Raw genomic sequence first — 27,466 nt, 5'->3', positions numbered from 1 at the left:
ACATCTACAAGCATCAAGACCATCCAGAAAACCAAAACCTTACCAAATGAACTAGATAAGGTTACTAGGGACCAAATCTGGTGAAATGAAGCTATGTGACTTTTCAGATAGAGAGTTCAAAATAACTTCTTTGAGGAAACTCAGAGAAATTCAAGATAACACACAGAAGGAATTAGGACTTCTATTAGATAAATTTAACAAAGAGATTGAAATAACTAAAAAGAATCGAGCAGAAATTCTGGAGCTAAAAAATGCAATGGACATACTGAAGAATGCATCAGAGTCTCTTAATTATAGAATGAATCAAGCAGAAGAAAGAATTAGTGAGCTTGAAGACGGGCTATTTAAAAATATACAGTCAGAGCAAAGAAAAAAATAAAAAGGAATGAAGCATGACTACGAGATCTAGAAAATAGCATCAAAATTCCAAAAGGTCAAGGATAAATAGGACTCCTAAAAGCAGCGAGAGAAAATAAACAAATAATATACAATAGAGTTCCAATGCCTTTGGCAGCAGAAATTTCAGTGGAAACCTTACAGGCCAAGAGAGAGTGACATAGTCCAAGTATTTAAGGGAAAAAAATGTTTACCCTAGAATAGTATATCCATTCAGAAATTCTTCAAAAAGGAAGAAGAAATAAGGACTTTCCCAGGCAAAAAAAAAAAAAGCTGAAAAGTTTCCTCAACTCCAGACCTATCAGACAAGAAATGCTAATGGGAGAACTTCGACCAAAAAGAAAAGGATATTACTGAGCAATAAATAATCACCTGAAGGTATAAAACTCACTGGTAATAGTAAGTACACAGAAAAACACAGAATATTATAGCACTATAACTGTAGTGTGTAAACTACTACTATCATTTTAAAAGACTAAACAATAAACCAAAGAAAATTAATAATTACAATAACTACTCAAGACATAGACATTACAATAAGCTATAAATAGAAATAACAAAAAGTTAAAAAGTTGACAGATGACGTTACAGATCAGCAATTTTATCAGCTTTTTTTTTTTTTTTTTTTTTTTGCTCGTTTGTTTGTGCAAGCAATGTTAAGTTGTTATCAGCTTAAAATGAGTTATAAGACAGTATTTGTAGGCTTCATGGTAACCTCAAATAGACATTTCTCTTCATTCATCATGACCAAGTGGGATTTATCCCTGAAATGGAAGGATGATTCAACATACACAAATCGGTCAATGTGATACATCATTTCAACAGAAAGAATAATAAAAACCATAAGATTATTTCAGTGGATGCTGAAAAGGACTTGATAAAATTCAACATCTCTTCAGGATCAAACCCCTCAAAAAACTGAGTATAGATGTATCATATCTCAACAAAATAAAAGTCATGATGACAGACCCACAGCTAGTATCACACTGAATGGGAAAAAATAGAAAGCCTTTCCTCTAAGATCTGGAAAATGAAAAGGATGCCCATTGTCATCATTGTGTTTCAACATAGATCTGGAAATCCTAGTGTTACGGGGTCTTTGGGGTGTTACTTTTCTGACCAGGAACCTCTGTGTCCGGTGGTGCCTTTGCCCGAGTTTTGCTTGGGCCTGCTGGGCTTATTCCACCCTCTCAGTCTGGCAGGTTGCACTCAGCTCATGCTGCCAGCCTGAATCCCATGCCTCCAAGGGAGACTGCAAGTCAAGTGTGGAGTGGTGGTGCGGGGTGTGAGTAAGTATGGAGTCCAGCCACTGCATACAGACACATTGGCTGCTGGGTAGGCAGATCTAGGTGCTGGCATGGGCACTGGCTCTCTGTGGGGCTGTGGCTGGACCAGGTGCACCACAAGTAACTTCCCCAGTGGGCACTGGGGAATTAGGTGGCTCCTGGAAACTTGAAGATGCCAGGAACCACAGGGTTCCAAAGAGGGAGTCACAGCTCTAGCTCAGGGAAGCTCCAGGTCTGGGCTTCCTGAAGGGCTGCAGCTCTTCTCTCCTCTGCCCTCAATGTGATGAGCAAGGGGCATGTTTCAGTCCTGTTTGTGTACAGCTCTTTTAGCCTCATCATTCAGCAGGTTCTAAGTTCTTGTCCTGTGACCAGGAAGAATGAAGTAAGCAGACAAGTGGAGGGTAAGCAAGACAAAGAGGAGTTTTATTGAGCAATAGAACAGCTCAGAGGAGACCAGCAGTGGGCAGTGGGTAGCTCCTCTTAATACCCTGGGTGTCCCAGTGAGTGTTCAGCTCTCAGCAGACAGGGTAGCTGCTCTCTGCAGTTGGTTGTCCCCTCATCTCTTCAGTTGTTCTGCTTACTATAGCTCAGTTGTATAATTTGAAACAGCATGGTACTGGCATAAACACAACACATAGACCAGTGGAACAGAATAGAGAAGCCCAAAACAAATCCATACATCTACAGTAAACTCATTTTTGACAATGGTACGAAGAACATACATTGGGAAAAGGACAGTTTCTTCAATAAATGGTTCTGGGAAAACTGGAAATCCATATGCAGAAGAATGAGAATAGACCCCTCTCTCTCACCATATAGAAAAATTAAATCAATACAGATTAAAGAATTAAATCTAACACCTTATTCTGTGAAACTGCTACAAGAAATCATTGGGGAAATTCTCCAGGACATTAGAGTGGGCAATAATTTCATTAGTAATACTCCACAAGTATAGGCAACCAAAGTAAAACTAGACAAAGGGGATCATATCAAGTTTAAAAGCTTTTGCATAGCAAAGTAAACAATCAACAAAATGAAGAGACAGCAAACAGAATGGGAGAAAATATTTGCAAACTATCCATCTGACAGGGGTTTAATAACCAGAATATATAAGGAGCTCAAACAATTCTATTTTTTAAATGTAATAATTTGATTTTTCAATGGGCAAAAGATCTAAATAGACATTTCTCAAAAGAAGACATGCAAATGGCAAACAGGTATATGGAAAAGTGCTCAACATCACTGATCGTCATAGAAATGCACACCAAAACTACAGTGAGATATCATCTCACCCCAGTTAAAATGTCTTTTAACCAAAGCACAGGAGGACCCAAGCCAGTCTGATATGGTTTGCATGTTTGTTGCCTCCAAATCTCATGTTGAAATATTGGAGGTGGGGCCTGGTGGGAGGTGAATGGATCATGAGGGCAGATCCCTCATGAATGGTTTAGCATCATCCTCTTGATGATAAGTGAGTTCTCACTCAGTTTCCACAAGCTCTGGTTGTCTGGGATTTCCCCTTTCTCTCTCACTCTTGATCCTGCTCTTGCCATGTGACATGATGGCTCCCCTTCAACTTCCACCATGATTGGAAGCTTCCTGAGACTCTTACCAGAAGCAGATGCTGGTACTATGCCTCACGTACTGTCTGAAGAACTGTAAGCCAATTAAATCTCTTTGCTGAAAATAAATTACCCAGTCTCAGCTATTTCCTCATAGCAATATAAAAACAGACTAATGCACACGTTGTCTGGAAATCTCCTGAGCTAAATATTCAGCACACTTTGCCAGAAATCTCCTCAGCTAAATAGTCAGTTTCATCACTCACAGTTTCTACCACACACAAAACACTGTAACACAGTTCATTGAAGTTTTTTGCCACTTTATGACAAGAATCACCTTTCCCCAAGTTTCCAATAACATATTCTTCATTTCTTAGACTTCACAAGAGTCACTCTTAATGTTCATATTTCTAGCACGTACCTCAAAACTATTCCATCTGCTAACCATTACTCAGTTTCAAAGCCACCTCCACATGTATTTTTTTACAACAGCACCCCACTTCTCAGTACCAAAATCTGTATTAAGTCAGTTCAGGCTCCCATAACAAAATACCATCGACTGAGTGGCTTAAACAATAGAAGTTTATTTATCACAATTTTAGAGGCTGAAAATCAGATTACAGTGCCAGTATGGTCAGGTCCTTGTGAAAGCTCTCTTCCTGGTTTGCAGATGGCTGCCCTCTCACTGTGTTTTCATATAATAGAGAGAGAGACAGCACCCTCTCTGGTGTCTCTTTTTTTATAAGGGCATTAATTCTACCATGAGGTCCCCACACTCATGACCTCATCTAAACTGAATTATATCCCACAGGTCCCATCTTCAAATACCATCAAATTGGGCAACACTTTTAGTATTTGAGGAAAGTTAGTAGGCCCTTCTTTCCTCATCCATTTTTTGAGATTTTGCTATTTTATCAGTCCCTTAGAACAAAGCTCAGTGTAAGACATAAGGGGTTAATGAAGAGACCTATATCCAAAATCAGGAAAGCTGATACTTGAGGTTGGCTCACTCAACATCTATTTCATACTCCTTTTATATTCCTTTCTCAACTACAGTAGATGGAAGACTGAAAGCTCAACCTTGCAGATTCTCTTGTGGTTAAAGAGACCATATAGACTCAGTGTTGGCCAGTTAAATGTAAGCAGAAGTGTGCTATCTCTTTATCTTCCATGAAACTGAAGGTGAACGAGTCTGTTTTTTTGATGGCATCAGGGCACTCCACTCCCAACCCTAAACCACCTGTCTCAAAATTTCTTAGTGTTTTTGGAGGGGAAAAAAAACATTTTAATTATACCCTTTATTTTTAAATGCCTGTAGATTTCTGTTAAAATGCCATTGAATAGAATCTTGCCTTTAAATCTGTGTTTGAGTCCTAAGTCTGACATTGTCTATAGGCATTTAAGCAAGCATGTATATATTGTCTTTTATCCTTTATGTTAATTGTAGGTGCTGGATTCGATACTCTAGATCTTTTCCAAGGGCTCATATTTCACACTTGGATTTTCTTATAAAAGCATCTCTTCTAACTAATCTCTTTTTAATCTCAAATAACCCACCTGAAAACCAAACTCATTCCTTTAATTTACCTTTACTTATTTGAATAACATTTGTTGGACCTAGCCTACTGTCTTATGCTTGGAAAATCCTTAATAGGTAATTGCTGAACTTAATGTAGTTAGAAAGGCTACAATAGAATAATATTATTTATCTATGTTATCTCCCTCTGGATTACCCTTCTCTAACCTTCAGCAGCTTTTTAACTAAAACAAGACTTGCAAACAATTACATCATGTCGGCTCTTCAGGTTTTCACACTTGTAACCTCATTATATCTTTTTTTTTTTTCCAAGCCAAACTGTATCCAGCTTTATTAAAGATACTTTCCATAAACAATCATGGTATTTCAGGCAGGACATGGGCAGACAATCGTTAACAGTATACAACAACTTTCAAACTCCCTTCTTCAATGGACTACCAAAAATCAGAAAGCCACTATAAAACCCAATGAAGTCTTCATCTGATGCTCTGAACAGGGAAAGTTTAGAGTGAGGGTTGACATTTCACATTTAGCATGTTGTTTAACAACTTTTCACAAGCCGACCCTGACTTTCAGGAAGTGAAATGAAAATGGCAGAATTTATCTGAAGATCCACAATCTAGAAATGGAACCAATGCTGTTTTGACAGGTGCCATCTCAGTGGCATCACTGGAAAGTCCAGATTGCCTGACACACTGGTAACCAATGACTACGGGTCAGGTCCCAACAGATGTCTGGGCTTAAGGGAGTTAAGTCTATGCTGAAAGATGGAAAGGGAGAAGAGGACATAAAAACAAATTTGTTTTTCCAAAATACCACAAGGCTTTTGTGCCAAGGTGGCCATGTGTGTCAAGGTCAGGGACTCCCTCCTCCTGGGAACCAAGAGGAAGTCTCTCAAAACTAGAAGGGAAAGGTGTTTTCCCCACATCAATCCAGCTCCGGAGACATTCTATTAGTGACATATGCCCCTTCCCCCAAAAACAACAATGAAGTGTTCTGTGTGCTAACAACATAGCTTTAAAAAAAAAAAAGTAAAAAAAAAATTCTGCATTTTTATAAAACTTGATAAAAAATAGTATTTCAAACTGTACAGTCACCAGAAGTACACAGTTATCAAAAATGCACACACTTCACTTGGCATCTCCAGCACCTTCAGCTTTCTGTGCCTGGTCTGTTTGGGCATCTCCATTTTTTGCAGGGTTATTCCCCTCCTTGCCAGCATCAGCTTTTCCCTTTTTCCCTTTGGGTACCTTCTCTCCCTTCTTTGCAGGGGCCTTTTTAGGCTTGGGCTCTGGCTTTGGAGGAGCAGGTTTAGCAGACAACCTCGCGGATCTTCTCTGTGATTCGTCCTTCACCTTGGCTTTATCTCCTTTAGCATCCCCTTCAGCCTTTCTCTTGGGCATGGTGGCGACGGCGGCGGGAGGTAGGTGCTGGACGCGGCATGCAGCGCGCGCGGGCTTTGGTCGGTCCGGGGGTCGTTCTCGCCTCTTCTTCTTCACACTGCTCCAACCTCATTATATCTTAAGATTCTTTTCCTAGAACATCTTTCCTTGTCACAAATAAGTGCAGTTTAATTATAGCAAGTTTGGATATTAGAGAAATATACCAATTTTGATGTATTTGCAGCCATAATTTTTTATTCTATATATTACAAACTTGAGATTATGCTGGAAGGGTATTTTTTCAATTTAATATTTTATCATGATATTCTATCTCTTTAAATAGTCTTTGGAACATGATATAAAATAATCAGGCTGGGCACAGTGGCTCACACCTGCAATCCCAACACTTCAAGAGGCCAAGGCAGGAGGATCTCTTGAGCCCAGGACTTCAAGACCTGCCTAGGCAACATGGCAAATGCCCTCTACAAAAATACAAAAATTAGTTGGGCATGGTGGTGCATGCCTGTAGTTCCAGCTACTTGGGAAGCTGAGGTGGGAGGATTGCTTCAGCCCAAGAGGTTGAGACTGCGGTGAGCTGTGATTGTGTCACTGCATTTCAACCTAAGTGACAGAGTAAGATCCTATCTCAAAAAATTTTTTTAATTTTTTTTAAAAATTAGTAATTATTCCTGAGGAAGATTTTTTCTCAAGAAAAGTATTTTATTAATGATTTATAGATGTAGAATATTAAGCACATAAAATATTATGATTTTCTGAGGTTATATAGCAAGTTAATATTTAAGATTACTGATTCCTCCTTACCTAACTTATTCCACTAAAATATGAAGTAGATGTCCCCCAAAATAATGATGTTAATGATCAATCATTATGACAAATACCACATAAAACTCAATCTGTCACATCAAATCTCAAACAAATAACACAGAAGGTATATAGGTAAGAAGTAGATACATGATAAATATGTATGGATGGATAAATGGATGTACGAATTCAATGAGTGGATGGATGGATTTGATGAATCCGAGCCAGACTGCTTTTTCCATCAGGGAAAATAGCTACCGTTTGCATTAGAGAATGGTATCTGAGAAAAGATTAAAAACTTATTATTTCCTTTATGCTTCAGAGCTAAAACGGGGAGCTTGATACAGTCCTTAGAATCCATGAACGACTCTTGACAGGAATAGATCTTTTACCAAATCCACAGTTATCCCAGCTGCATTTCACTGGCCTAGTTCATGCTGTTGCAGAAACGCTGTAACCAATACAAGAAGTCACCTCAAAGCTTGGTGCAGTACAAATAAATACTCATAGTGATATGTATGCCATTAGGATTTTTACCACATTCTGCCTTCTGCATAACGGTAAACAAAAATGTTTGTTCCCTCTAACCCTAACTAACTCTAGATAACCTCATTTCTGGAGAAACTATTTAGAAACAAGTGAAATCAATTACGATATCTGAAACACAGAAGGTTATCCCTTAGGAATAAACTTTTGATATTGTAAAGAAAGAGGCATTGAGAAAAGGAATTCAAGAGTATCTACCTTGGTATACCTGGAGGAAGAAACTACAGTTATCTCTAGTGATCTCTTTGTGTCATATATATTACCTGCTATACTTAGCTTGTGGTGCTCTCTTACTTCAACAATGTCTCATCATTTCATTCATAAATATTTAAGTATATAAGTGTTAAATATTTACGGATTAAATGATAAAGACTCCTTTAAGAATCGCAATACTATTGTCATGTTTAAAAATTAACATTTTATGCAGTTATAGAGGCAGTAAGAAAGAAAAAAAAATTAGAATTAATTTCTTTTTATTATTATTATCCTTTAAGTTCTGGAGTAAATGTGCACAATGTGCAGGTTTGTTACATAGATATACATGCACCATGTTGGTTTGCTGCACCCATCAACTCATCATTTACATTAGGTATTTCTCCTAATGCTATCCCTTCCCCAGCCTCCCACCCCTCAACAGGCCCCAGTGTGTGGAGTTCCCCTTCCTGTGTCCATGTGTTCTCATTGTTCAACTCCCACTTACGAGTGACAACATTCAGTGTTTGGTTTTCTCTTTTTGGTGTTACTTTGCTGAGAATGATGGTTTCCAGTTTCGTCCATGTCCCTGCAAAGGACATGACCTCATCCTTTTTTGTGGCTGCATAGTATTCCATGGTGTATATGTGCCACATTTTCTTTATCCAGTATATCATTGATGGGCATTTGTGTTGGTTCCAAGACTTTGCTATTGTGAACAGTGCTGCAGTAAACATACGTGTGCATGTGTCTTTATAGCAGAATGATTTATAATTCTTTGAGTATATAACCGGAAATGAGATTGCTGGGTCAAATGGTATTTCTAGTTCTAGATCCTTGAAGAGTCACCACACTGTCTTCCACAATGGTTGAACTAATTTACACTCCCACCAACGGTGTAAAAGTATACCTATTTCTCCACATCGTCTCCAGCATCTTTTGTTTCCTGACTTTTTAATGATCGCCATTCTAATTGATATGAGATGGTATCTCACTGTGGTTCTGATTTGCATTTCTCTAATGATCGGTGACAATGAGCATTTTTTCATGAGTTTGTTAGCTGCATAAACATCTTCTTTTTAAAAGTGTTTTTTCGTATCATTCACCCAATTTTTGATGGGGTTGTTTGATTTTTTCTTGCAAATTTGTTTAAGTTTCTTGTAGATTCTGGATATTAGCCCTTTGTCAGATGGATAGATGGCAAAAATTTTCTTCCATTCTGCAGGTTGCCTCCTCACTCTGATGATAGTTTCTTTTGCTGTGCAGAAGCTCTTTAGTTTAATGACATCTCCATTGTCTATTTTGGCTTTTGTTGCCATTGTTTTTGGTGTTTTAGTCATGAAGTCTTTGCCTATGCTTATGTCCTGAATGGTATTGCCTAGGTTATCTTCTAGGGTTTCTATGGTTTTAGGTCTTATGTTTAAGTCTTTAATCCATCTTGAGTTAATTTTTGTATAAGGTGTAAGGAAGGGATCCAGTCTCAACTTTCTGCATGTAGGTAGACAGTTTTCCCAACACCATTTATTAAATAGGGAATCCTTTCCCCATTTCTTGTTTTTGTCAGGCTTGTCAAAGATCAGATGGTTGTAGATGTGTGGTGTTATTTCTGAGGCCTCTGTTCTGTTCCATTGGTCTATATATCTGTTTTGGTACCAGTACCATACTGTTTTGGTTACTACAGCCTTGTAATATAGTTTGAAGTCAGGTAGTGTGATGCCTCCAGCTTTGTTCTTTTTGCTTAGGATTGTCTTGGTTACATGGCTACATGGGCTCTCTTTTGGTTCCATATGAAATTTAAAGTAGTTTTTCCCAATTCTATGAAGAAAGTCAGTGGTACCTTGATAGGGATAGCATTGAATATATAAATTACTTTGGGCAGTATGGCCATATTCATGATATTGATTCTTCCTATCCATGAGCACAGAATGTTCTTCCATTTGTTTGTGTCCTCTTTTATTTCCTTGAGCAGTGGTTTGTAGTTCTCCTTGAAGAGGTCCTTCACATCCCTTGTAAGTTGGATTCCTAGCTATTTTATTCTCTTTGTGGCAATTGTGAATGGGAGCTCTGTCATGATTTGGCTCTCTGTCTGTTATTGGTGTATAGGAATGCTTGTGATTTTTGCACATTGATTTTATATCCAGAGACTGCTGAAGTTGCTTACCAGCTTAAGGAGATTTTGGCCTGAGATGATGGGATTTTCTAAATATACAATCAAGTTATCTGCAAACAGAGACAATTTGACTTCCTCTTTTCCTAATTAAATACTCTTTATCTCTTTCTCTTGCCTGATAGCCCTGGCCAGAACTTCCAATGCTGTGTTGAATAGTAGTGGTGAGAGAAGGCATCCTTATCTTGTGCCGGTTTTCAAAGGGAATGCTTCCAGTTTTTGCCCATTCATTATGATACTGGCCGTGAGTTTGTCATAAATACCTCTTATTATTTTGAGATTGCCTGGTTTGCCTTTCATCAATCCCTCATTTATTGAGAGTTTTTAGCATGAAGGGCTGTTGAATTTTGTCAAAGGCCTTTTTTACATCTATTGAGATAATCGTGTGGTTTTTGTCATTGGTTCTGTTTATGTAATGGATTATGTTTATTGATTCGTGTATGTGAAACAAGCCTTGCATCCCAGGGATGAAGCTGACTTGATCATGGTGGATAAGCTCTTGATGTGCTGCTGGATTCCGTTTGCCAGTATTTTATTGAGGATTTTCACATCGATGTTCATCAGGGATACCGGCCTAAAATTTTCTTTCTTTGTTGTGTTTCCACCAGGTTTTGGTATCAGGATGATGCGGAACTCATGAAATGAGTTTGGAAGGATTCCCTCTTCTACTATTGATTGGAATAGTTTCAGAAGAAATGATACCAGTTCCTCTTTGTATCTCTGGTAGAATTTGGCTGTGAATCTGTCTGGTTCTGGACTTTTTTTGGTTGGTAGGCTATTAATTATTGCCTCAATTTCAGAACCTGTTATTGGTCTATTCAGAGATTCGACTTCTTCCTGGTTTAGTCTTGGGAGAGTGTATGTGTCCAGGAATTTATCCATTTCTTCTAGATTTTCTTGTTTATTTGCCTAGAGGTTTTACAGTATTCTCTGATGATAGTTTGTATTTCTGTGGGATCAGTGGTGATAATCCCTTTAACATTTTTTAATTGCATCTATTTGATTCTTCTCTCTTTTCTTCTTTATTAGTCTGGCTAGCGGTCTATCTATTTTGTTGATCTTTTCAAAAAACCTGCTCCTGGATTCATTGATTATTTTTTTTGAAGCATTTTTTGTGTCTCTATCTCCCTTAGTTCTGCTTTGATCTTAGTTATTTCTTGTCTTCTGCTAGCTTTTGAATGTGTTTGCTCTTACTTCTCTAGTTCTTTTACTTGTTGTGTTAGGGTGTTGATTTCAGATCTTTCCTACTTTCTCTTGTGGGCATTTAGTGCTATAAATTTCCCTCTACACACTGCTCTAAATGTATCCCATAGATTCTGGTACATTGTGACTTTGTCCTCATTGGTTTCAAAGAACATCTTTATTTCTGCCTTCATTTCGTTACTTACCCAGTAGTCATTCAGGACTAGGTTGTTCAGTTTCCATGTAGCTGTGCAGTTTTGAGTAGGTTTCTTAATTCTGAGTTCTAATTTGATTGCACTGTGGTCTGAGAGACAGTTTGTTGTAATTTCTGTTCTTTTACATTTGCTGAGGAGTGTTCTACTTCCAATTATGTGGTCAATTTTAGAATAAGTGTGATGTGGTTCTGAGAAGAATGTATATTCTGTTGATTTGGGGTGGAGAGTTCTGTAGATGCCTATTAGGTTCACTTGGTCTAGAGATGAGTTCAAGTCCTGGATATCCTTGTTGATTTTCTGTCTCGTTGATCTGTCTAATATTGACAGTAGGGTGTTAAAGTCTCCCACTATTAATGTGTGGGAGCCTAAGTCTCTTTGTAGGTCTCTAAGAACTTGCTTTATGAATCTGGGTGCTCCTGTATTGGGTGCATATACATTTAGGATAGTTCGCTCTTCTTGTTGAATTGATCCCTTTACCAATATGTAATGTCCTTCTTTGTCTCTTTTGATCTTTGTTGGTTTAAAGTCTGTTTCATCAAAGTCTAGGATTGCAACCCCTGCTTTCTTTTGCTTTCCACTTGCTTGGTAGATCTTCCTCCATCCCTTTATTTTGAGCTTATGTGTGTCTCTGCATGTGAGATGGGTCTCCTGAATACTGCACACTGATGGGTCTTGCCTCTTTATCCAATTTGCCAGTCTGTATTTTATAATTGGGGCATTTAGCCCATTTACATTCAAGGTTAATATTGTTATGTATGAATTTGATACTGTCATTATGATACTAGCTGGTTATTTTGCCAGTTAGTTGATGCAGTTTCTTCATAGCTAAGTGGTCTTTACAATTTGACATGTTTCTGCAGTGGCTGGTACCAGTTGTTCCTGTCAATGTTTAGTGTTTCCTTCAGGAGCTCTTGTAAGGCAGGCCTGGTGGTGACAAAATCTCTCAGCATTTGCTTGTCTGTAAAGGATTTTGTTTATCCTTCACTTATGAAACTTAGTTTGGCTGGATATGAGATTCTTGGTCAAAAATTCTCTTCTTTAAGAATGTTGAATATTGTCCCCCACTCTCTTTTGGCTTGTAGGGTTTCTGCCAAGAGATCTGCTACTAGTCTGATGGGCTTCCCTTTGTGAGTAACTCAACCTTTCTCTCTGGCTGCCCTTAACATTTTTTCCTTCATTTCAACCTTGGTAAATCTGACAATTATGTGTCTTGGGGTTGCCCTTCTCGAGGAGTATCTTTGTGGCATTCTCTATATTTCCTAAATCTGAATGTTGGCCTGCCTTGCTAGGTTGGGAAAGTTCTCCTGGATAATACCTGAAAAGTGTTTTCCAACTTGATTCCATTCTCCCCATCACTTTCAGGTACACCTATCAAACATAGATGTGGCCTTTTCACATAGTCCCAAATTTCTTGGTGGATTTTTTTGTTTCTTTTCACCTTTTTTTCTCTAATCTTTTCTCTCACTTTGTTTCATTAATTTGATCTTCAATCTCTGATATCCTTTCTTTCACTTGATTGATTCGGCCATTGAAGCTTGTGTATGCTTCACGAAATTCTCGTGCTGAGTTTTTCAGCTCCATCAGGTCATTTATGTTCTTCTCTACACTGATTATTCTAGTTAGCAATTCATCTAACCTTTTTTCAAGGTTCTTAGCTTCCTTGAGATGGGTTGGAACATGCTCCTTTATCTCTGAGCAGTTGGTTATTATCCACCTTCTGAAGCCTCCTTCTGTCAGTTCATCAAACTCATTCTCCATCCAGTTTTGTTCCTTTGCTGGGGAGGAGTTGTGACCCTTTAGAGGTAAAGAGGCATTCTGGTTTTTGGAATTTTCAGCCTTTCTGTGCTGGATTTCTCCCCATCTTTGTGGTTTTATCTACCTTTGGTCTTCGATGTTGGTGACCTACAGATGGGGTTTTGGTGTGGACATCCTTTTTGTTGATGTTGATGCTATTCCTTTCTGTTTGTTAGTATTCCTTCTAACAGGCAGGCCCCTCAGCTGCAGGTCTGTTGGAGTTTGCTGGAGGTCCACTCTAGACCCTATTTGCCTGGGTATCACCAGAGGAGGCTGCAGAATAGTAAATATTGCTGCCTGATCCTTCTTCTAGAAGCTCATCCCTCAGGGGCACCCTCCAGATGCCAGCTGGAGCTCTCTAGTATGAGGTATCTGTCAGCCTGTACTGGGAGGTGTCTCCCAGTCAGGCTATATGGGGGTCAGGGACCCACTTGAGGAGGCAGTCTGTCCATTATCAGAGCTTGAATGCTGTGCTGGGAGAACCATTGCTCTCTTCCAAGCTGCCAGGCAGGAACATTTAAGTCTGCTGAAGCTCTGCCCACAACTGCCCCTTCCCCCAGGTGCTCTGTCCTAGGGAGATGGGGAATTTATCTATAAGTCCCTGACTGGAGCTGCTGCCTTTCGTTTAGAGATGCCCTTTCCACAGAGGTGGAATCTAGGGAGGCAGTCAGCCTTGCTGAGCTGCGGTGGGCTCTGCCTGGTTCAGACTTCCTTGAGGCTTTCTTTACACTGTGAGCATAAAACTGCCTACTCAAGCCTCAGTAATGGTAGACGCCCCTCCTCCTACCAAGCTCTAGCATCCCAGGTTGATCTCAGACTGCTGCGCTAGCAGCGAGAATTTCAAGCCAAAAGATCTTAGCTTGCTGGTCTCTGTGGGTGTGGGACCTACCAAGCCAGGCACTGGAGGGAATCTCCTGGTCTGCTGGTTGCAAAGACCATGGGAGTATCTGGGCATAAGTGTACCATTCCTCCTGGTACAGTCTCTCATGGCTTCCCTTGGTTAGGAAAGGGAAATCCCTCAACCCCTTGCACTTCCGTGTGAGGCCCCATCATGCTTTGGTTTGCCCTCTGTGGGCTGCATCCACTGTCCAACCAGTCCCAATGAGATGAACCAGGTACCTCAGTTGAAAATGCAGAAATCACCCATCTTCTGCATTGATCTCACAGGGAGCTGTAGACCAGAGCCCTTCCTATTCAGTCATCTTGCTGCAAATCCCTAATTTCTTAATATAATTAAATATCTAATCACTATTCAGACTCTTTTAACTTTTCCGCCATTCTATCCATTTTTCAGATTGTGTTCAAATCAGGATACAAAAGTTTCATATGTTACAATAGGCCAACAATAGATTACTATGTCCCTTCACAGTCTTTTTTCATCTTTTCTTTCTCTCTGATTCTCATTTCAATTTATTTATTGTGGAAACCGAGTTGTTCATCTTCTAGAGTGCATTAATCTATTTTCATGCTAGACATAACTGAGGCTGGGTAATTTGCAAATGAAAGAGGTTTAATTGACTCACAGTTCCACATAGCTGGGGAGGCCTCACAATCATGGCAGAAGGCAAATGAAGAGCAATGTCAAGTCTTACATGGTGGCAGGCAAGAGAGCATGTTCAGGGGAACTCCTATTTATAAAACCGTCAGATCTTGTAAGACTTATTCACTACCATGAGAACAGTACGGGGAAAACTGTCCCCATGATTCAGTCATCTCCACCTGGCCCTGCTGTTGACACATCAGGACTATTGAAATTCAGGGTGATATTTGGGGGGAGACTCAACCAAACCATATCATAGAGTTTCTCATTATTGACATTTTCCTGATTATAATCCTGCATTGTCATGTAACGTATTCCTATGCCTCTATATTTCCTATAAATTTATACCAATTTCTATATTTCCTGTGGATCTAGAGGCTTGATCATATTCAGACTTGATTTTTTTTGGAAAATTATCCCTTTTTAATATCCATGTAAAGTATTTGGGCTTGACATGTCATATTATCAGAAAGTCATTTTGCTTATTTTCTATGTCTGTCCCACCCTTAAATTTTTTGAGATCACAGAAAGTACAGGAGGACTCTGGTTGTCTCACTCTCATCTCCCAGTATGATAAAGGATAATCTGTCTTCAACTTTGAGCCAAACCCTAACTTCATTGTAACACCTAGCCAACCATATGCCAATCTTAAACCCTCAAAAGTCTTAGCACTGAAATTGGGTAATGGTTGTAGATTCCCTTTTCTCATTGTGTATTTTGCTCCAGTGAAAGTCTTCAAGTAAAGATCCTCTTAATCTATTAGTTACTTTCTATTAAAAAATTGTCTTGACCTTGAAATTTTGCTTACAGAGGCTTCATGACCCTAGCATTTGTGACCTTCTGCAGCCTTTGATCTGTTACAAAAAGGATTTATTGTCCTTACAATTACATATCTAAGAGGAAACACTACATATTCTAAAAGCAAAGAAAGTTTTGGGGAGAAATGATGTCAACAAGATGGTGAAATAGAAATCCCTGGACACTTCTTTCCCTCACATACTGATTCAGAAACAACTCATGGATGAATTTCCTTTGTAATACATCAGAAACTAATTGAAAGGCTCCAGAAGAATATGGACTTCAATATGGAAGTCAAGTGAAGAATATGACTTCACTTGAAGTCAGTGGAGAGATTTGTGACACTGACACTGCCAGAGAACTTGCCCCCAGTGCAGTGCCATATAATGAGAAAGAGACTCCCTAGCTCCCAGTTTTACCCAGGAGACGGAAGAGCTTGGTTTGTGCATCCAGCCCTTCTGGATTGCAAAGTTGGTTTGCCCAACTTTCACAAGAAGACTCCCAAGCAGACTGGCTTCTGTCTTACCAGTCTTGAAGCCTTGATTGTTCTGGCACAGTCTAGCCACATAAGGGAGACTGGAAGTAACTGCTTGGGCTAGGAGATGCTATTAATCCTCTCGTCTGCTCAACATCGAGCAAGTAGAAAAGAACTAGTATCTAGCTCACTAATCCTGATCTCTAGCAGGCCTGCCACTTTCTATCTAACTTAGAGAGAATTGAGGCAGCATCTTGGATGTCAGCATCTATAGATGCCATAACACCCCAGTCCCAGCCACCTGCCAACCTCATCTCAGCACAGAGCAAGTGAACAACCACAACTGCCTACTTCTCTCTAGGGAGCAAAAGGTTTGGCAAAGATCCCCAGAATCTCTGAATGGGCTGATTGGTGGTTTCCTCCTGTATGAGGCCAGTCCCTGAGGACTGGGAGAGGTGCCTGCATTGTCTCACGTGTAGTCACCAACACAGAAAATCAAGGAAAATGAAGAATTAGGCAAAAACAGACCAAACAGAGGAACAAGATAAATCAAAAACTGACCTTAATGAAACAGAGTCATATGATTTACCTGGCGGAAAATTAAAAATAACCCTCATGAAGATGTTCAACAAGGTCAAGGAAACAAAGCATGAACAAGGTAAAACTTTAACGAAGTCAGAAAATATGTAAAAGCACCAAACAGAAATCATGGAAATAAAGAACACAATAATTACACCAAAATGTTACTAGAGAGGCACGACAGCAATATACCATAACCAGCAAAACGCTCCCTCAGAAATGAAGGCAAGATAAAGGATTTCCCAGACAAATAAAAGTGAGGGACTTCATCATCACCAGGCCTGCCTTACAGTAAGTGCTAAATGGACTTTTGCTAGTTGAAGCAAGAGAATGCTAAACAACACAGAATAACATAAGAAAGTATGAAACTCATTGTTAAGGTAATTATATAGGCAAATACAGAATACTGTATTTGTGTAAGGTGGGGGCTAAATCATTTTTACTTCTAGAATAAATATTAAAAAACAAAATTATTAAAAATAATTATAACTGAAAAATTATTAAAAGATACACAATGTGAATAAACATAAATTATGACAATAACAACATAAAATGTGGAGACAGGGAGTGGTAAAAATGTAGAGTCTTTGTGTGCAATTGAACTTAAGTTGTTATTAATTTAAAATAGACTGTCAAAATTGTAAGGTATTTTATATGAGCCCCGAGGTAAGTATACACTCAAGAAAATTCAATAAAACACAAAAGAAGACAGCAAGAGAGAAAAAGAAAAACAAAACAACCACAAGACTAACCAAGAACAACTAACAAAATGGTAAATCCTTCACTGTCAATAATTACTTTAAATGTGAATGTATTTTTAAAAACCCAGTTGAAACACAAAGGGAATCTAAATGAACTAAAAAACAAGACCCAACTATAAACCATCCATTAGAAATTCACTTTAGACTTAAGGATACATAGGCTAAAAGTGAAGGGATAGAAAAAGATATTCTGCACAAATGGTAGTGAAAGAAAAGTAGAGATGGCTATACTTATATCACACAAAATAGACTTTAAGTCAAAAACTGTCACAAAGGACAAAAAGAACATTTTATAATGATAAAGCGTTGTTCCACCAAGAAGATACAAAAAGTGTAATTATATAAGCATTTAATATTAGAATACCTAAATATATAAGCATTGAAAATATGTATGGAGAAATAGACAAAAATATGATAATAGTAAGAGACTTCAATATCCCACTTTTGACAATAGAAACAGCATTCAGACAGAAGATCAAAAAGGAAATAGAGGACCTAAATAACACTGTAGACTAAACAGACCTAAAATTCAGACATATGTAAAACCTTCTACCCAGCAGCAGAAGAATGCACATTCTTTTCCAGCACACAGGAATCTTTCTTCAGGATAATTCACATGTTAACTCCCAAAACAAGTCTTAACAAATCTAAAAAGACTGAAGTCATACCAAGTATCATTTCTGACCATAATGGAATAAAAAGAGAAGTCAATAAGAGAAGGAAAATGAAATTCACAAATATGCACAAATTAAACGACACACTCTTACTTTTTTTTCTTTTTTGAGACAGAGTCTCGCTCTGTCACCCATGCTGGAGTACAATGGCACAATCTCAGTTCACTGCAACCTTTGCCTCCTGGGTTCAAGTGATTCTTAGCCTCCCAAGCAGTTGAGATTACAGGCATGAGCCATGGCACCTGGCCAACAACACAGTCTTGGACAACTGTTGAATCAAAGAAAAAAACATTTTAATTAGAAAATACCTCAAGACAAATGAAAAAGAAAACACAACATAGCACAAGTTATGGGATGCAGCAAAAGTAGTACTAACAGGGAAGCTCATATTAAACACCTACATTTAAAAAAAAAAAAAGGAAGATCTAACTAACTTTACATCTCAAGAAGTGGGAGCCCAAAGTTAGCAGAAGGAAAGAAATACCAAAGATTAGAATAGAAATAAATGAAATAGAACAGAGATAAACAAAAGATGAACAAAATTAAGAATTAAGAGTCTGTTTTTTGAAAAGGGAAAATAAATGAATAATTATTAGGTAGACTAACCAGGAGAAACAGAAAAGACAAAAATAAATGAAATTAATAAAAAGGAGACATTACAACTAGTGCACACAAATAAAAGATCATAAAAGGCTACTAGAAATAATTATATACCAACAAACTAATTATCTAGAATAAATTTCTAAAAGCTATGCTCTACCAACACTAAATCATGAAGAAATAGAAAGGTTTTTTTAAAAATTATTGTACTTTAAGTTCTAGGGTACGTGTGCACAATGTGCAGGTTTGTTACCTAGGTATACATGTGCCATGTTGGTCTGCTGCACCCATCAATTCGTCTTTTAAAGTAGGTATTTCTTCTTACGCTATCCCTCTCCCAGTTCCCACCCCCAACAAGCCCCAGTGAGTGATGTTCCCCTCCCTGTGTCCATGTGTTCTCATTGTTCAGCTCCCACTTATGAGTGAGAACATGTGGTGTTTGGTTTTCTGTCCTTGTGATATTTTGCTGAGAATGATGCTTTCCAGCTTCATCCACGTCCCTGCAAAGGACATGACCTCATCTTTTTTTATGGCTGCATAGTATTCCATGGTGTATATGTGCCACATTTTATTTATCCAGTCTATTATTGATGGACATTTGGGTTGGTTTCAAATCTTTGCTGTTGTGAATAGTGCCACAATAAACATATGTGTGCATGTGTCTTTGTAGTAGCATGATTTATAATCCTTTGGGTATATACCCAGAAATGAGGTTGCTGGGTCAAATGGTATTGAAGAAATAGAAAGTTTAAACAGACCTGTAAGAACTATGTAGATTGGCGATATCAGGGGATCATGGCGGACAGGAGGCAGGACTAGATTCCTGCTCCAACTCAGACGGATAGAGCAGCGTGTGGAGTCTTGCATCGTGAATTTTTGCTCCAGAACAACTGCAGGAATAAATCAGGAAACTTGAGGGGACCCACAGACCCCCCTGAAGAAAGTAGATTGCTCCTTCAGGACCCAGGAGACACCTCAAATACTCTGAGTACCCAAACTATGAAACTGGGAAATGGAGATTGTCCACCCCCGAACACACACTCCCAGTGGAGAAACTGAAGGCCTAGATGTCAGGAGAAGATTCTGAACTTATCTGGAGCTGAGTGAATTTAGAGAGCCAAGAAACATACAGGGTTAAGGGAAGCAGCAGGAAAAGCCCTGGGAGCTCGCTGGGTCCCCTAACAAGCCGTTTGTGCCTGGCCTCACAGGGGTCCTACGGGAGGACAGACAGAGGCACTGGGAAAAGGCCAGAGGGAGAAGGAAATCTCCAGCTGAACTTCGTAACAATTTGAAGTGACTGAGAAGCCTCCTAGCCAGAACTTGAGGGAGGGCATGAATCTGGTATGCAGACTCCAGAGGTGAGAGAAGAAAAAAAGCCATATTTGCTTTCACAGCTGGGAGGTGGGTAGCCTGGAACAAGTTCTCAGCTCTGCTCACTCACTGCCTGGAAGCAGACTTAGTGCTGTCAGGCAGGGTCATGGTGGGGGTGAGACCGGCCCTTCAGATTGTGTGGGAGCTGGGTGAGGCCTGGGACTGCCGGTTTTCCCCCACTTCCCTGACAACCTGCATGACACAGTAAAGAACGTCATAATCCTCCTAGGAATGTAACCCTGTTGACCTGGGAACCTCATCCCCATCCCCCATAGCAGCTGCAGCAAGGCCCACCCAACGAGAGTCTGAGCTCAGACACATCTAGCCCTACCCCCACCCAGTGGTTCTTACCTACCCACCCTGGTAACTGAACAAAAAGGGCATATACTCTTGGGAGTTCTAGGTCCCTGCCCATCACCTGTTTCTCCCCATAATTCCACAACTGATGCTTCCTGGAAAGCACCACATACTGGCAGGAAGCCAACCAGCACAAAAATAGTGCATTAAATCACCAACACTAATAACTTTCACAGAGTTCATTTCACCCCCCTGCCACCTCCACCAGAGCTGGTATCCATGGCTGAGAGACCCACAGATGGTGCACATCACAGAACTCTGTACAGACAACCCCCAGTACGAGCTCAGAGCCTGATAGACTTGCTAGGTGGCTAGATCCAGAAAGAGATAATAATCACTACAGCTTGGCCCTCAGGAAGCCACATCCATAGGAAAAGTGGGAGAGTACTACATCAACGGAACACCCCATGGGACAAAAGAATCTGAACAGGTTCTAGCCCTAGATCCTGTTCAGCCCCAGATCTTCCCTCTGACAGAGCCTACCCAAATGAGAAGGAAACAGAAAACCTACTCTGGTAATATGACAAAACAAGATTCTTTAACACCCCGAAAAACATTACACTAGCTCACCAGCAATGGACCCAAACCAAAAAGAAATCCCTGATTTACTTGCAAAAAAGTTTTTATGAGGCCAGCAATATCCTGATACCAAAACCAGACAAAGATGCTATAACAAAAGAAAGCTACATGCCAGTGTCCTTAAGGAATATAGAAGTAAAAGTCCTTGACAAAACACTAACAAACCAGATAAAAACATATTCAACACTACATTAAAATGATCATACAGTATGACCAAGTGGGATTTATCTCTGGCATGCAAGGATATTTCAACATATGCAAATCTATAAACGTGATATGCCACATTAACAGAAAAAATGATAAAAATTACATGATTATCTCCATAGATATGGAGAAAGCACTTGACAAAATCCGACACTCTTTCATAATAAAATAGAAATTGAAGGAATTATCTTAAAATAATACATCCTATATGTGAAAAGCAGCTATCATATTCAATGGTGAAAAAATTGAAAGCTCTTCCTCTAAGATCAGGAACAAAGTAAGGATGTCCACTGTTGCCACTTTTGTGAAACATAGTATTTGGAATTTTGTCCTGAATAATTAGGTAATAAAAAGAAATAAAAGGCATACAAATGAGAAAGGAAGAAGTAAGATTGTTGCTGTTTGCAGGTGGCATAACTGTGAAAACTCAAAAACAAGCCATTAAAACATAAATGAATATGTAAAATTGCAGGATATAAAAATAACATACAAAAATCAGTTGTTTGTTTTTTGTTTGTTTTTTTGGAGACCGAGTCTTGCTCTGTCGCCCAGGCTGGAGTGCAGTAGTGTGATCTCAGCTCACTGCAACTTACACTTCCCGGGTTCAAGCGATTCTCCTGCCTCAGCGTCCTGAGCTGGGGCTACAGGCGTGTACCACCACCAGGCTAATTTTTTGTATTTTTAGTAGAGATGGGGTTTCACCATGTTAGCTAGGATGGTCTCGATCTCCTGACTTTGTGATCTGCCTGCCTCAGCCTCCCAAAGTGCTGAGATTACAGGTGTGAGCCACCAGGCCTGGTCTGTATTTTTATAACAAGAAACTATCTTTAAAAAGTAAGAACCAATTTCATTTGTAATAGCACCCAAAATAATAAAATAACTAGGGATAAACCTAACCAAGAGGGTGAAATACTTGTACACTGAAAACTACAAGACACAAATGGAAAGACGTCTCATGTTCATGGACTAGAAGATTTAATACTGTTAAAAATGCCTATGTTATCCAAAACAATCTACAAATTCAATGCAATGTCTATCAAAATCCTAATAACATTTTTACAGATATATAAAAAACAATTGATTCAAATAGAACCATGAAAGATCACAAATATCCAAAGCAATCTTGAGAAAAAACAAATTTTAAGGCCTTGCACTTTCTGATTTCAAAATATATTACAAAACTACAGTGATTTTAAAAGTATGGTACTGGCATAAAGACAGACATATAGACCAATGGAACAGAATTGAGAGCTCAGAAATAAATTCACACATATATGGTACTGATCTTCAAAAAGGGTACCAAGAATACACAAGGGGGAAAAACAGTTTCTTCAACAAATGCTTTTGGGAAGACAATATATACTTGCAAAATACGAAATTGGACCTTTATCTTACACCCTATGCCAAAATCAACTGAAAATTGATTAAAAACAAATGTTAAGATCTGGAACTCTAAGACTCCTAGAAAAAAATATAGGAGGAAAGCTTTGTAACACATTGTTCTTGGCAATGATTTCGTGAATATGTCACCAAATGCACAGGCAACAAAACCAAAAATAAACAAATGGGACTACATCAAACTAAAAAGTTACTGCACAACAAAGAAAACAATCAACAGAGTGAAAAGGCAACCTAAGTCTAATGGGAGAAAATATTTGTAAACCATACACCTTGATATAGCTTGGATCTGTGTCCCTACCAAATCTCATGTTGAAATGTTATCCCCAGTATTACAGGTAGGACCTGGTGGGAGGTGTTTCGATCACGGAGGCATATCCCTCATGAATGGCTTAGTGCCCATCCCCTTAGTAATGAGTGAGTGAGCTCTTGTTTTTTTTTTTTTTAAGTCTGTGGCACCTCGCCCCACACTCTCTCACTTGTTCCTGCGTTTGGCATGTAATGTGTCTGCTCCGCCTTCACCTTCTATCATGATTGGAAGCTCCCTGAGGCTTCACCAGAAGCCAAACAGATGCCAGCACTATGCTTCTTGTTAAGCTTACAGAACCATGCATGAGTCAATTAAGCTTCTTTTCTTTATAAATTACCCAGTCTCAGGTATTTCTTTATGGCAATGCAAGAATAGCCTAAGACATACTTGATAAAGGGTTAATCTCCAAAATATATAAAGAACCCTTACAATTTAGTAGTGAAAAAAACAACAACCCAACTTAAAAATGGGCTAAGGACTTGAACAGACATTTCTCCAAAGAAGACACACAAATGACCCACAGGTATATGAAAAAAATATTCAACATCACTAATCAGAGAAATGCAAATCAAAGCCATCTCACACCTGTCAGGATGACTGTTATTCTTTCAAAAAGACATCAAGTATAAGTAAGGAAGTGGAGAAATTAGAACCTTGTACACTGTTAGTAGGAATGCAAAACGGTACAGCTGCTATAGAAAATAGCATGGGGTTTTCTCCAAAAATTAAAAAATAGAACTGCCATATGATCCAGCAATTCCACTTTTTGATACTTTCCCAAAAGAACTGAAATCAATATCTTGAAGAGATATTAGTACTCCTAATGTTCATTGTAGCACTATTCTCAAAAGTCAGTTGTGGAAACAAGTTCAATGTCCATTGGAATATGAATGAATAAAGAAAATGTGGTGTATGCACACATAAAATACTATTCAGATTCTTTTAAAAGAAATTCTGAAATGTGACAAGATGAATGAGCCCTGAGGACATTATGCCAAGTGAAATAGCCCAGTCACAGAAAGACAAATACTGCATGATCTCACTTATATGAGGTATCTAAAATGGTCACATTCATAAAATCAAACTGTGGAATGGTGGTTTCCACGGACTAGGGGCAGGGATAAATGGCGAGTTACTAATCGATAGACATGAAGCTTCAGTTAGGCAAGGTGAATAAATTCTAAAGATTAAAGATGTACAACAACATAACTATAGTCAACAATACTGTATTGTACATTTAAAAATTTGTTAAGAGAATGGATCTCATGTCAAATGTTCTTATTACAATAACATTAAAAAGGAAAAAATAAAATAAAAACATGTTCTGGTAAGTGATTTGCTGCCTCCATCTATACAATGAAATAGTAGGCAAATCTATCTGATAGACTCAGCCTCAAGATACAGGATTTAATATAATTGTATAGGACCACAGAATTTCATAGAAGGGGTCACAGTAAGTCTAGAAAACTAGTCGTTTTTACCAGGGTTATCTGATGTAATACTTAAAATGTCATTATGAGTTAGGTCTCATCACTCTCATATAATAGATGAAGAAAAAGGCTCAGTAACTTACCCAGGGTCACAAAAAAATCTCTTTCTACTATACCACATGATATTTAATCAATGTTCAAATTAGCAATAGTTGTCTAAGAAAAGACAATGACATAAAAAGAACCATATTTCAAAAATCTGAATAAGTCTGCCTGTAGACAATATTCATTCTAAGACTGGCACAACAGGGGAGGAAAGAAAGAAAAAGAAAGAAAAATTCTGCACACTTAGTTGGGCCTAGAAGATTGGCAGAGCACCCCAGGGGGTAATCTGCTGTTACTAATAGAGATGCAAAGTGCTGGTACAGCAGAGGCGAGACAGTTTGTTCTGTTTTCCAGCTCCAAAGCCACAAGCTTATTCCTTGCTAAGGTGTGTATCTATCCTTGCCTCTTTTTCTCATCTGATGTCGGAGTGCTTTTGTGTAAATATCTTTCTTCTTTCTATTCAGCACTATTTTTTTAAATATCAGAGTATAGGTGGTGGTAGAGTTTAGTTAAAAACATAGGTTTTCTATATCAATTTGAAAACAAATTGTATTTGATCATCTCTATAACATTTCCAAACACAAAGAGTCTATTTACTCTATCACCTAGTCCCCAAATGTCTTCTGACTTGTTTAAACCTGAACAACAGGAAGGACCATGAGTCAAGATCTGTAATTTTGTGTGCTTTTAAAATGATTAGAACCATTGCCAAATATTTAGCAGATTCTCCTTAAAAGGACACAGTCTATATAGGCAATGTATGATTATTGTAATCACCTTTTCCAACCCCATCTTTTTCATATCAATTTATTCCATCCATCTACTCATTTATCTACTCACTTACGTGACTATCCACTTATTTGTGCATTCATTCATTCATTCATTCATTCATTCAATTATTACTGTTAAGTCCTTATTTTATGTTAGGCACCGCTGTTGAATTGTTCCCTACATTTCCCACTCTATCCTCTGCCTTTCTCTCTCCTTTACTTTTTTCTTTTCCCACTCAAATCTCTGGATCCACCTCAAAACTTTTATACCTCTTTTTATCACCTCCAGTGCTTTGCATGAAGTAGGCACTCAGTATCTATTGGTTGATTGATAAGAAAAGTTTAGAGAACAAGAAGCAGGACATCATGGGTAAACAAACTGAGACAAAGATTAGAAAGCATTTAAGACATGACATGAGAAGACGTTTACCTAACCTGATCAAATTTCTAGGAATAAACATTTGAAAAAAATAGTATGTAATTTAGGTCCATGGAATATAAAAGATAGAAATGGAACATTGATTTTTTGGTAAGATTGGCAGCTTTTCAAAGGCGAAGTTGATGGTGATGACTGTTTTCTAAATAGATGCCTATTCAGAATGATAGAAGTTAGCAGCATGTAGTAACTCTTTGATATATGCCAAGTGATATGACTTTTTTAAAGTAGTCCCATCTGGATCCTTGCTGGGATTCACTAGATAGCATATACAAGTTTTAGAATGAGATAGACCTAAGTTCAAGTCCAAACTCGAACACTTTCTCTCTATGTGAGCATTGGCAAGTTATTAATCTCTCCAAACCTCTGTTTCCTCATTAATTTAATATGAATAATAATTCTCTTCTCTACTGAGCTTTAAAAATTAAATGAAATACATGTTAAAAAATTTTAACCCTGACCCCAGTATATAGTAAATGTTTAATTGTAGTAGATATATATGGTATCGTCACACGGATTTGATATTTCTAATCAGCATTCCTAGGTGTTTTGCCTTTGTTTTTTCATATTTTACTTCCTTTTTTTTTTTTTTTTTTTTGAGACAGAGTCTCGCTCTGTCGCCCAGGCTGGAGTGCAGTGGCGCGATTTCTGCTCACTGCAAGCTCCGCCTCCCGGGTTCACGCCATTCTCCTGCCTCAGCCTCCCGAGCAGCTGGAACTACAGGCACCCGCCACCTCGCCCGGCTAATTTTTTGTATTTTTAGTGGAGACGGGGTTTCACCGTGTTAGCTAGGATGGTCTCAATTTTCTGACCTCGTGATCCACCCGACTCAGCCTCCGAAAGTGCTGGGATTTACACTTCTGCTTTTCTTAATGCAAAGAGTAATCAAAATAAGAAGGTGTACTAGAGTCAATTTGCAAGAATGTATAATGTATCAGATACATATCACCTCTAAAAGAAATCCAAAACTGCTTACTGTATTGATGATGAGTTCTAAATTTAGAAATAGCAGCCAGGAAGAACTAAAATACTCAAAGTAAATAGTACGAAAAATAGTTGATGCTAGGTGATCTGCCTCTGACCAAGTCCATGGGCTTTGTTTATTATATAATCACTTCTCCCTATTGCCTTTACTGTACAGTGTGTCATAACCCTGCACAAATTAACCCTGTATGTTGTAATGATAAATTTTTAATGCACAGCTTTTGGCCAAAAGGTAATAAAATGCGAATCAAATAAGATTATGGAGGAGCTCTGCTAATCAAGATAATAATGTTTTTAAAGTAATCTAGAAGCCAGCTAGGGTCACCCTACCCGTTAAAATCAAGACAAGAACTAAACCTCATGCCCTAGCAGTGGGAAGTTCAAACCCCTTCCAGATTCCTGCAAATGGTCTGGAAGCCTGGGTTCTTACAGTCATCTCGGTCTCCCACTATCTGCTTCTGCAAAAGTAGCTTAATTCACGAATAATTTTACCATGGCACTCATATTCTTACCTTTTTCCAATATTGTATTGATCCAGACTTAAAACTTGGACTCTTCTCTTGATTTCAACAGAGATAAGCTACTGACCAAAAAAAAAAAAAAAAAAAAAGTGTAGAATTGACTTTACTGAAGCTTTAGAAAGAGGGGCAGAAAAGGAGGTATTAAGTATCACAGTAATACAAAGAAAGTTAAAAATTGATTATGAGGAAAATCTTCCTAAAGTTCTTGTGTTGACCTTACTACTATAGATTGCTCACCCTCTGCCATTCTCTAGCTCATGCCCCAGACTCTACCAATTTTTTAAACACCTCTCTTTTCTCTTAGTTCTCTTTCCTCAATCCTTCTTAAAATGCCCCATAATCCAACAATTTTTCTTAGAGTATTTTAGTTCTCTATTTACTTAGCGTATTTTAGTTCTCTCTGGCTACTGTTTCTAAATGTAGTGCCAAGTCTACTTTATGTTGGATGAATCCCTAATTGATCATGAGTTAGACATAACAAATGGCAAGTCTG

General features: G+C 38.5%; 1 long non-coding RNA gene and 1 pseudogene across 1 annotated transcript; both read right to left on the bottom strand.

Moving 5' to 3' along the window:
* Positions 1 to 5,094: 5,094 nt before the first annotated feature.
* Positions 5,095 to 6,281, bottom strand: LOC105488900 (non-histone chromosomal protein HMG-17 pseudogene; annotated as a pseudogene).
* An 11,726-nt stretch (positions 6,282 to 18,007) lies between these two features.
* Positions 18,008 to 20,024, bottom strand: LOC139361741 (uncharacterized). Its single transcript, XR_011619331.1, has 3 exons — positions 19,950 to 20,024; positions 19,267 to 19,398; positions 18,008 to 18,176 (listed from the first exon to the last, which is right to left on the bottom strand). It is a non-coding gene; the product is annotated as an uncharacterized lncRNA (long non-coding RNA).
* Between the last annotated feature and the right edge of the window lie 7,442 nt (positions 20,025 to 27,466).

This window comes from Macaca nemestrina, chromosome 2 (genome assembly GCF_043159975.1).
Source record: "Macaca nemestrina isolate mMacNem1 chromosome 2, mMacNem.hap1, whole genome shotgun sequence".
Taxonomy (NCBI): Eukaryota; Metazoa; Chordata; class Mammalia; order Primates; family Cercopithecidae; genus Macaca; species Macaca nemestrina.
Note: the sequence above shows the minus strand (reverse complement) of the source record. Positions and strands in the feature narration are given on the sequence as shown.